The following is a 12,969-nucleotide window of genomic DNA, read 5'->3' as shown; positions in this document are numbered from 1 at the left end:
TCAGTCCCCTAGAACTTAGAACTACTTAAACCATACTAACCTAAGGACATCACACACATCCATGCCCTAGGCAGGATTCGAACCTGCGACCGTGGCGGTCGCGCGGTTCCAGACTGAAGCGCCTAGAAGCGCTCGGCCACACCGGCCGGCAATCCCCGATGTTATTCAATCTATATACCGAGCAAGCAGTAAAGGGGACAAAAGAAAAATTTGAGTTAGGACTTAAAATTCATGGAGAAGAAATAAAAACTTTGAGGTTTGCCGATGACATTGTAATTCTCTGGAACAGCAAAGGACCTGGAAGAACAGTTGAACGGAATGAACATTATCTTGAAAGGAGGCTATAAGACGAACATAAACAAAAGCAAAACGAGGATAATGAAATGTAGTCGAATTAAATCAGGTGATGCTGAGGGAACTAGATTAGGATATGAGACACTTAAAGTAGTTGATGAGTTTTGCTATTTGGGGAGCAAAATAACTGATGATGGTCGAAGTAGAGCGGATATAAAATGTAGACTGGCAATGGCAAGGAAATGGTTTCTGAGGAAGAAAAAAAGGTTAATATCGAGTATAGATTTAAGTGTCAGGAAAACTGTTCAAAAAATATTTGTGTAGAGTGTAGCCATGTATGGATGTGAAACATGGACGATAAATAGTTTACACAAGAAGAGAATAGAAGCTTTCGAAACGTGGTGCTACAGAAGAATATTGAAGATTACATGGGTAGATCACGTCACTAATGAGGAGGTACTGAATAGAATTGGGGAGAAGAGGAATTTGTGGCACAACTTGACTAGAAGAAGGGATCGGTTGGTAGGACATGTTCTGAGGCATCAAGGTATCACCAAGTTAGTATTGGAGGGCAGCGTGGAGGGTAAAAATCGTAGAGGGAGACCAAGAGATGAATACACTAAGCAGATTCAGAAGGATGTAGGGTGTAGCAGTTATTTGGGGATGAAGAAGCTTGCACAGGATAGAATAGCATGGAGAGCTGCATCAAACCAGTCTCTGGACTGAAGACCGCAACAACGACAACAGCAACAACAGTTTCTTATCTAACAGAACTTTGTAATTTCTGCCCACACCCCTCAGCCATATGGAACAAACCCTTTCTCTCCAAAATACTTTATTTCCCAGTACTGGTCCTTCAGATTATAAGTGAAAGTGCAGTGGTTCAAATGGCTCTGAGCACTATGGGACTTAACATCTGTGGTCATCAGGCCCCTAGAACTTAGAACTACTTAAACCTAACTAACCTAAGGACATCACACACATCCATGCCCGAGGCAGGATTCGAACCTGCGACCGTAGCAGTCGCGCGGTTCCGGACTGCGCGCCTAGAACCGCAAGACCACCGCGGCCGGCGAAAGTGCAGTGCTTCTTCAGTGCTTTGTCTAAGACGAATTTCACTATTCTGCGATGTGTTTTTAGAATTATATATTTTAGGTTTTTAGGTGTCCGTCGTTTGATTTTTAATTTAAAAAAGGAAAACATTCCCAATGTTTTTCTCATCTTCGTTGCAATTCAAAAACGCTCTTGACTGAAGAGCGGAATATTGTACCGTTGACAGCCCACCCCCTCGCCCACATGAGTAGAGGGGGATAAAATAACAACGAAGAAAAGAAAAACATGTTGCGATGTAATTACTTCCAGTTCTAGCCGTGGACAAGTCAATCCAGTGCAGGATAGACAAGACGCTTGACTTTAGTGTATTTCGTAGAGTCTTCCCAAACAATGCAATATAGCGTCACGAGGGCCGTGTAAACACTGAGCTTTTCACTTGTTGCCAAATAAAGGGTGTACATACCGTGGAGTGTAACATTGGGTAGGCTGGCTACACAGCAGCAAATCAGTCTCTAATTCAATGCTGGACAGAAACAACAGACGAGCAGTGGTACTGATGTGCCGTCCTCTGGTGGTGTGTGTGTGTGGGCCATCCATTTGGGATAGCGAACGATGAAATAACGAGATCGCCTGGCAGCACGCTGGCGGAAGATATAGGGTAGTTTCACACTTGGCCGGCTGCTGTGTAAACAGCGACAGTATATGGCTGTTGTAGACATTTTACGTCTGCCAGCATAAATAACTAATAAACTAAAGTATCTTGGTCTACCCTTCTCTCCACAAATCAGCACCGATTTAAAAATCATCGATCGTGTGAAATTCAGCTTATCCTTTTCTTACAAGACATCATGGATGAAGGGCAATAGGCGGATTCCATTTTCCTACGTTTCCGGAAAGCGTTTGACACTGGCCCTACTGCAGACTGTTGACGAAGGTCTAAGCAAATGGAATAGGTTCCCAGATATGTGAGTGAGTGGCTCGAAGATTTCGTAAGTATTAACACTCAGTACATTGTCCTCTATGCCGAGTGTTCATTCCGGACAAGGGTGTCGTCAGGAGTGCTTCAGGAAAACATGACAGGACCATTATCACTCTCTAAGTGCATAAATGATCTGATGGAAAGTATGAGAAGCACTCTGTTGCTGTTAGCCGATGATGTTGTAGTGTACACTAATGTGTCGTTGTTGAGTGACTGTATGTGGTTTCAAGATAACTTAGACAAAATTTCTAGTTGGTGTGATGAAAGGCAGCTTACACTAAATGTAGAAAAATGTAAAAAAACAATACCATAATATTCGAATACATCGTTAGTGGAGCAACGCTTGACACAGTCACATTGATTAAAAATGGAGGCGTAACGTTGCAAAGTGATACGAAATGGAACGAGCCGTAAGAATGGTAGTAGCGGAAGCGAATGGTCGACTTCGGTTGACTGCGATAATTTTAAGAAAGTGTGGCTCATCTGTGAAAGAGATTGCCTATAGATCACTAACAGGAGCCATTCTTGAGTGCTGCTCGAGCGTTTGGGATCCCCACCAGGGGCCCTAGTCTGTACCGTTCATAACAATCGGTGTAGTAGGTCAGCCGTCGATACTGACGTTATTTTCGGTGCGTTAGCCGAAGTTGCTATTCTGTACGCTTTTGAGACCTTTAACGATCGGTTTGCCCAACGATTTTGCGACAACTATACCGACAGGTGGTTATTTTTTGGATTTAGTGATTATGTTTTACTGAAAAATCACCAGGACGCATCTGAGTGAAAAGTGTCTTCATAACGGACTGTTTACCTTTGTTAGAAATATGGTTTTGTATTGTTGTTACTGTGAATGATTATAACATCAAAGACATTTTCGGTCAATTTTCTCACACCAAATATGTAATTTTTATGTACTGATGACTTGAAAAAACATTAAATTTCAAGACGTGGGCTCTGCCAATATCTATTACATAAGAGTTAGCTGCAATTATTAGTGACTTTCCGCACATTGCCCCGCAAATGGTTTAGTTACTAACTATAGAAACACGTTTTCAACCTTAAAGTAACAATGGAAAGGAACTTTGTGAATTCTGATAGTGGAAACATTCCAAAATCTCATGCATTTACGACGCCCGTATCGTTCGGCAACGAATTCAGCCTGCGTCCCTCTCCATCAAAATCACAGGAAGAGAGCTCGGTGCGTATTAGCTGTCATTGTCAAATGGTTAAGGTAACAGACAGCTGTGCGAAATGTCGAGGGTTTGTATTTTGCTGGGTATAAAAAAAAATTCTCCTTGTGTTCGTAACACACTGTGAGACTTTGTAATACATGAAATTTAAGTATTTTTCTGCAACATTTGTTGTTATTTACATGTAAGAGCGCGCTTTCTCAGTAATGAGTATCTTCGACTTCGTGACTTCGGTTTGTTTAAGAAATGAAAGATGATATTGCTGTGTGTGAAACAAACGACAGTCACACTTATATTTTTTTCTTCTAGCCACAAATAACTCATTCTTTTTCCGAATACGTAGCGATTTCCTAGTGTGAAGTTAGCCAGGTATCTAAGAGCGCAGCTTAGATTACTGCGAATGGAACTAGCAGCAATCATCTTTATACTTTTACATGTCACAAGTATCTATCTGCGATCGAATTTTTAACAACAGTAGACAGAGATGAAAAATCCCCACCATAATACATTTAGACTATACCACCATATGTGAGATATTTTGATTCGTCAAATGCATATTATAAACTTCGACGACTTTCTATAGCTGCACTCGCCACACGTAGTAGAAAAGGCGTTTTTAAAATTTGTTTTTACGATCCAAATCGTTCATATTTGATATAGGGAAGTAGGTTACTTCATCATTTGGGTCTCTAGAAGCGATTTACAACCACACTCTATGCATCTTCACATTCTTTGACACTCTCTTAAACAATTTTTCGGGTGGTTCTAAAGATGTATTTGTACAATGTGGTATTACACACCATTCCTAACTCACATTCCGAAACGTAAAATCCAAAACAAGATGTCAATGTGAATGAGACTAAAATGACATAACGTGGCATTTATGACAATTTCCAGCGCACAGTCAAATATCCTATCGTTATTATGCGTGTACGGAAACACGAGGTCACCGAAACTGAAGCAGTACTACATACTCTAAATACACTTTTCGGTACTGCGAAGAAGAGCAAGCCTGTGTTGGCTGCTAGCCGCTTTGGGTTTTGGTGTTGTGCGCACTGCAGTGCGTATGCACGGATCTATTGCTGCTTTCTTTTGATTCTGGAGATATAATATATGCATTTTGTGCCATTTAAGGGAATGGGATAGATAACAGAAATATTTAGGTATAACATTATAATGTAAAAAGAAACTTGTTTCCTGTGCACATTTCTTGTGCATTTGACACGTTCCACATCATAACGGTTTTTCCGTGCTATTGATCAATGGAACACGTAACTAACTATATAGCTAACTAACTAAATAATTCGTTGGCGAGAGAACTGACGACAGCTCCTCGGTTAGCTAGAACCGTGCGGCATCGCTTCCGAAATGCTTACAGAATAACGTAGGGGCTCTTCTTTGAAAACAAGACTGCTCGGTGCGCTCGCCTGCTGCACCGATCGGCAGAGTGCCGAAAGATACAGAATAGGGCCCCAGGTCAAAATAAAGCTAGATATCGAAGCAATTCAGAGGAACACTGCCAGATTTGTTACCGATAGATTCGATCAACACGCGAGTATTACGGATATGCTTTGTGAACAAAAGGGGAATTCGCTGGTGGGAAGGTTAGGATCTTTTCGTGAGACACTACTCAGAAAATTTAGAGACCTGGCACTTGAGGCTGACTGTAGAATGATTCTACTCTAGCCAAGTAAGAATATAATAGAAATTAGGGCTCTAACATAGGCATGAAGACACTCATTCTTCCCTCGTCCTATTTGCTAGTGGAATGGGAAAGGAAATTATTAGTGTTGGTACAAGGTATCCTCCATCATATACCAGACGGTGACTTGCTGAGTATGTATGTCGTTGTATGTAGATAAAGTTATATAACATCATGAAAAATTTGTTGGAAGACAACCACGTAAAAAAAAGAAAAAACATTGTATCTGCAGTGGGTATAATATTTTGCAGATCTGGCTAAACTCCATAGACAAAAATTTAAGGCTGGTCAAAGTCGCTTGCTGGGTTTTTAGATATAGGAAAGGTCAGTCTCTACTGATTCTTTTCAGAGTATTTCCTTCTGCCTGTGATCCATTGAAAATGCATGTAATATGAAATACATGTTCCATTTGCAAGAACGCTACAATTTGTGCCTGGCATCTGCTTTTGACAACACACCTCTAACCCTTTCCTCATCAGACCAGAAATCTGCCAACGGTAGGACACAATCACTGGATCAGGTAATAACACTTCTGAGCAGAGAATAATTCATACCTCTGTTCCGTGCAGTACACAGAAGAGCAGAAATATTTCCTTACAGAAGCCTTTCAGTATGTCTATGACCGCGGGACAGGACAATGGCACACCATAGTTTTTCACGCATAAGAATCCAAACAGATTTGTGTACAACTAAAGCAGCTGCGGCAATCTTAACAACCCGGCCTATCCGAGTAGCGTAAATTAATGTCTTCAGAGGATTCTAGAAGAGGCAGAAGTTCTTTGGTGTCTTCTGTGGTGACGTAGTAGATCTTGGAACATGACCACTATCATTAGTCCATGGTTCCCCAAATTACATCAATGTTGCTGCTATAATCGATTCAAAGTGTTTCGGCGGCATATCATTTTAAACAACATAAGCCGACAAATTCTTAGTCACTACTTCTACCCACCTTGGACCGAGTTTCCAACAATCAGTTTGCAGATGACTCATTTAAAGTCTATCTGGAAGGCATGTAAAATACCACCGCAAAATCATTGACAGTACACGCGAATTGGTATCGGTAGGGTCGACAGCCAGTACTTCTCTCTTCTCATCATTCCGTGTATGACTATTCCTTTTCTTCAACACGTTACCTCTCGTAATTAAGGTATTTTTCACAAATATATAAGCAGTAAAATGATGAATTTGTGGATAGCGCTGTGAAATCTCCATCCGCCTGCGAAGTCTGCTTGTTGCTATGGCTGCGCCTTCTACGGATGATAATTGTGCTGATGTAATATAGGATTCTATAATAGGCGTTTGGCTATGTTCGAAACTCGTGCAATGCGCCGATTAGAGACAGAATTTTGAAAACCGTATTTGACTCGCCTTATTGATGATCAGGCATTCTGATCTCCTCGTTCAGAATGATGCGGTTTCTCACGTGCACCTATGCACAAAAGCAAATGTAATTGATGAAGATGCCATTATTAGGGAAAAAGCTCTTCATAGCATCATAGCTTTGAAACTACATCCTGCCAGAGCATGGATACATACTCGTATCGTGTACTCTACATACTTGACCTCGTCGATTTGGCATTACTGCTTATGTACAACGAGTACTGTAGCAAAATTCAAGACCCGACTGAACAGCATAAAACTAAGTCTCGAGGCGAAGACGTAAGACTTCATTTCACTGTTTTACCAAAAGCGAGTGCTATGAGTGAATGAAAACGTTCTCGTTGCAACACAACACACATTTCCCAATACGCGCATCTGGGCTGCTATGTACATGTTCTGAATACAGTATACCAAAGAAGGTAAGTGGAGTAACGATTCGAACGAATTGTAATGAACCAGGAATCAAGGTTTCCTTACATCGAAACATTCAGAAATGGACTCTTACCAGTTTCTGACAATTTGCTGTTTAGTTCGACACCATTTGAAGCAACGACATTTTGTAAATTGATGTTTTATACCTAGATGGCTACTGTATTCATGTTTTCTCTATTTAAACACACGCACCTCTTGCACAAAATTCTGTTAAGATAGTATCATACTTCCATTTAATAATGCCTTGAATCTGAATGGTGAGAAATTTGATTGCAGTTACAATGTTTATTAACTGAGTAACCGTACATGCAGGTGTTAATTTTGTGTACTAGCTGGATACCCAGCGTGGCCCGCGTATGTATTCATTCCAGTCTTCTATTAGTCCATCTCCTCCTGTCCCCTCTCTCTATTTCCTCGTCGCCTGTCCATCTCCTCCCTTTCTCTCTGTCTATCGCCTCCTCTCTCTCTATCTGCCCATCTCCTCTTTCCCCTCTATCTGTCCAGCTTTACATCCCTCTTTTCTCTGCCCATCTCATCCTCCCTCCTACATGTGTTAAACTCTTCCTTCCCCCTGTCTGACTCTCCATCTTCTCCTTCCCCACCCTTCTCTGTCCACCAGCCTCACCACAACAGGAGGTTCGTGGTTCTTCCCGCTACAATATCTCTTTCCAAATAGTAATATGTGTATCAAGTTTGGGTGAAATCGATCTAGGTGTTTAGGAGAAGCTTTTTACCCATGGCTTCACAGTATAAGCACATGTCACACGTACTTCACATATATTTACCATATTTCACATCTATTTTTACACATACTTCGCCTGTATCTCTGGCGAATTACGCTCTGCAGTGCGTTTTCACCCAGCCCAATGTTTATGACGCCTTATCTTCAGAATTAGATGTCATACTATAATAATTTTGCAGATACATTCGGCTGCATATGTGTATACTGTCTGCGAAAAGGGTTGGGAATAGAGCTAGCAGTTAGGAAGTAATAAATTAAAATACCATGCATGGTGCGGCAGTTTTTCACGTACTTCAGTGTTTATGACGCCTTCTCTCCTGAACTATGTACCATACGACGGAATAATTTTTGCAGATGCCTTTAGTGGTACATGCGAATAATATCTGAAAAATGTTTTGCGAACCGAGTTAGTAGTGAAGAAGTAATACCTTAAAACGTCTGCCTGATGTGGCAACTTCAGTGCATGAACGTCGAAAATGCAGAAAGGGATATACATTATGCTTCAACCATTTCGCGGCAGGCGTCGGCAAGAGAAAGTTTCGAAGAGGTTAGAAAATGTGTGTAAAGTTTGTTGCAAGTGACTAAGTGATCTCATTATCTGATACTGGATGAATAAAGTCTGTGTATCTGCACTTAGCGGGTACTCTTCATTTCACTCCCATCATCGTGATAAGTAGGTGGTTCTTACCGCCACAGTGCTTATTTCTAGAAAGCAAGTGATATGTGTACCAAGTCTGGTTCATTTCGATCCAGTAGTTTAGGAGATGGGGAATATATGTACTGATGTACTTTACATTGCTATGTGTGGAAGGACGCAGACAGTAAGAACGTAGTTTTAATCTATTCCTGGTAACGTCTTAGAAATTTTCTCCGTGATATAATTCGCGAGTAGACCACTGTTGCTTGAGAATAATTTCCTACACAGACTTTAATCCACTCATCTGGCGCGTCTTGGACACTATGGCATACAAGTTTACTTACGAAAACCGTATAACTATTAAATAAAAGGCATTCGTAACGCCTAATAATTTTCTTGATATATTTACATTATTTTTCACTGCATTTGAAATCTGGCTTACGAAGCTGAAATTGATCGTTTCGGTAGACTGCTATAACTTGAAGCAATTTTGCCATCGACATACAATATTATTTTGGAACTTCCTGGCAGATTAAAACTGTGTGCTGGACCGGACTCGAACCCAGGACCTTTTTCTCTTGGAGGCAAGTGCTTTACTTTCCAAAAACCTGTGAGGACACTTTTAATCTTCCGGGAAGTTTCATATCAGCGCACATTTCGATTCAGAGTGAAAATTCATTTTGGAAATATTAGGAAATTGAAAATTTGTGGCAAGGACTATGGGACCAAACTGCTGAGGTCATCGGTCCCTAAGTTTACGCACTTCTTAATCTAACTTAAACGAACTTACACTAAGGACAACACACACACCCATGCCGCACGAACTGTGACAAGACGCCCTAGGCCGCACGGCTACCACGCGCGGCTGGAAATATTATTTTTGTCAAGTAAGGTACTCAACAGAAGCGACGTATCATGCCATGCGTATGCTGATCTCCCTAGATGCATTACTTAAGAAAAGATACAGCTTAAAAGAAAGTTGATAAACTGCTATGTAGCCAGCTAAAGCGTGTATCAAAGAACACGTTTACAGGACTTTTTTACTGTACCTTCCTGCTTCTGTAAGAGGAAGACTCTTCACATCTAATTCATTACGAACTTAAACAAAATTTTCATAACTATGTGCATTTCGTGGTTATACGTGTCCCAACCGTTTCAATACCAATATCTTAACATGTACTGTAGAATATATATTATTGAAGAAAGCTTTAAGTGGTGGTATTTTACACTTAATATACTAACACAATTCAGCAAGTACCCACAACTTGTAGACAATAGATTAGAACTGTTGAGGCACATCCTGAATGATTGACTTCAGAGAGGATGGTTTCTTCTACGAAGTCTGATAACTGTACATACATTACGCTACATCGTATTCTTATAATTGTAGACATTTATTTATGTAAACAATTAATTTCAGCCAAGCTCTTTCAAATGATGAAATGTTTCATGATCTGAATTTATAGTACATAAGACAAAGCATTTTTAACGAAACAGAACACTCGTATTCGAAACTACTTAGTTGTAGCTCGAATGGCCGGTCGATGTTGCAAATGGGCTATACGGAATCTGCAAAATTACTTGCTCTAATATATGACCTTAGCAAGTAAGCCGGGACCCACAGCAAAGAAATATGCTATCATAAAACACCTTACCTAGTTAATGAAAAAAGGAGACCTTGTTTCACGCGGTTATGGAGGTAGCGGAAGTAGGATCTCTAGGTCACCCACAGCACTAACTAAATTATGTAACATCAGAAGTCTGTTAGTCGGCAGCCTGAACCACCGCCTTTTATCACACACACAACACAAGCAGGAATGTAAACAGTTACCTCTGGCTGACACAGCCGGAACACAAACATGATCGTTTCCTTGTTAAGAGACCGTCTTTTGTAAAGTACTAGTCAGACCCTTGCAACATCAAAATAGTAGTTAGCGTTTTTCACTGACGTTAGGATCACAGATTTACGTCAAACTTTGTGCACATTTTTTAGGCCATTAAAACAACATAATACGCAAGTAGTTAGATGCGCTTCTCTGGAAATTCCGAGAAAAACGCAAGTGAAGTTTTACGCGTCTATTATGTTACTCACATATCTGTGCATAGGTGACGGAAGGCAGAGTTCATGGTGGTCAAGTGGTTATCATTCGAACTACTTAAGATAAACGTGTATGAGGTGAAGGTTCGACTCAAGCTCAAAGTTAACTTTCAATTATTTTTTTTAGTCACTGGTCATATTATTTAATTTATATGACATTTGAGAGGTAACATAATTAAAAAGCACTTGTATCTGCATGAAAGTTTAGTGACTTTCACGTTATTTGACAACTTACAATTTTTAATTAAATTTAATTATCAGAACAAATATGTTTATAGCTATCAACAAGTAAATGAAGAAACGTATACAGCTTTACTGAAAATGTGTGGCTGTTGTGATTTGAAAAATTCCTTACATATGAAATCTGGTAAGGTATCCGGAACTACTTTGTACCTCAACGCTTCGAGCTGCAGACAGAGAGGCAGGCCCCATTTGGCAGTTAACTAGCGTGGCGGTGAGACGTAGCTAATGTAGCAAGAATGAATAGTGTAGGTGCAAAGTTTTTGAATATCACAAAAATTTACACTCATATACGTGCGTCTTATGAAGCTCGAACGTTAACCGCTTGACCACCATGAACTCTAACGTCCCGCAAGTGCGCACAAATACATCAGTTACATGACAGAGGCGTAAAACTTCTCTTGCGATTTTCTCGGAATTGCCAGAGTAGTGCACCTTACTACTTGCCCATTATGTTATTTTGATGGCCTACTAAAGTTGTAGAAAGTTGAAGTAAATCCGTGATCCCAACATCGTGGTCGCAGCTTGTGGGTGCACTGTGTCGACAAGAACAGTTATCTGTTTCATCATGTCTCCGATATTTTTGAAGTTACCTACTTTTAAAAATTCGTCTCTTCAACCGCTGAACACATAAAAAAAATATGTTGATAAATATGCACTATTCTCATTATTCCAGTATCATATGCGTACACGCAATGTAACCAATACAGACTTAAATAAGTATTACAAGACTTTTCAGATAGTTCAGACCACCATCACTTTCATAAACAAGCACATTCTTTCCGCTGCACTTGGCACTAATCAAAGATAATGTGCACTTTTATGGCACAGACTATTAGCTTCTTTAATATTCGCATCAAATTTCAGTGCCTATCCGTAATCTATGAACGATATAATTGAAAGCGAATGGCAGAACTGCCACTTTTTTTTCGAAATCTCACCGCCTCGAGAATAAACAGAAGTACAGGCCAACATGGAAAAATGCGTGGTAGAAGTCGTAAGAATATTCTTTAATTGTGAGAAATTTCCTTCACAATATAGAGGAGTGGAAATAAATATGGAAAGTAAAAAACACAACACATTACCACGCACAATGCGCTGTAAGAACGCCATTGACAATCAAAACAGTTTCCAGTCGTCTCGGAATGGATAAATACAGGATCTGAATAATTTTCAAGGGAATCTTATACCATTCTTCCTGCAAAATAGGGCAAGTTCAGGTAACGATGATGGAGGTGGAAAGTGATCACACACTTTTCTCTCCAAAGTAGACCACAAAGGGTCGATAATACTAAGATCTGGTGACTGGTGGCCAGGGGTGATGCGATAATTCATCCTGGTGCTCACAGAACCAGTACTGGACAATGCGAGCTGTGTGAACAGAGACCCTGACGTCTTGAAACGCAGCGTCACCATTTGGGAATAAATATAGTACCATGGGAGGAACTTGATCAGCCAAATTGGTCACATAATCCTTGGCTGTAATGCGACCGTGGCGCCCATGGAATACCACGATATGGCAGCCTAAGTCACGTACGAGCTCCCGCCATGTTTCACTCTTGGGACGTAAACTCGTCCAGAAGTTGGATGAAGTGCCAAAAAAGACTCGTCCCAACCAATAACTTTCTTCAATCGCTCCACAGTCCAGGTTTTATGGATTCGGCACCACGTTTTCCTGTTACAGGCACTTGCATCACCAACGTGCGATTTTGGACTTTCACTTCGCCATTCAATTTCCAGCTTATGGAGCTGCCTTCAGGGAGTTTTGGCGCCGACAAAGGTTCGCGGGAGTGACATTGAGTTTTACAGTGACTTATGCAGATGTAGTGCTATTTTTCGTCAAAAAACAATCCAAAACGATCCAATGATCTTCTATTACACTTTCATCCGCATTTCACTTAACACACACTTTCGTTCGCGATGTGACTTAGCGGATGATGTTTTTTCGCTTTCCCTGTGTGTGGTATAAATCTTCGACATGGTGTCTCTTGAAATACTAAACACTTCGGTTACTTTGGTCGCGAAAGCATCCCCTATAAGAGCACCAACAACTTACCCACGTTCGAATTCATTTAGGTCTGACATGATGTGCTCACAACTACACAGAACACCGTTCTGACAATGAATGACACTTGCAACATACTAAGGGCATTTCATAGATGCCATTAGTGGTCAAACACAACTGTGCCACTTACAGCCTTGGACAGCATCTGTATTTATGTTCG

Source organism: Schistocerca cancellata, chromosome 5 (assembly GCF_023864275.1).
Source record: "Schistocerca cancellata isolate TAMUIC-IGC-003103 chromosome 5, iqSchCanc2.1, whole genome shotgun sequence".
NCBI lineage: Eukaryota > Metazoa > Arthropoda > Insecta > Orthoptera > Acrididae > Schistocerca > Schistocerca cancellata.
The sequence above is the reverse complement of the archived record's forward strand: the minus strand, read 5'-3'. Positions refer to the sequence as shown.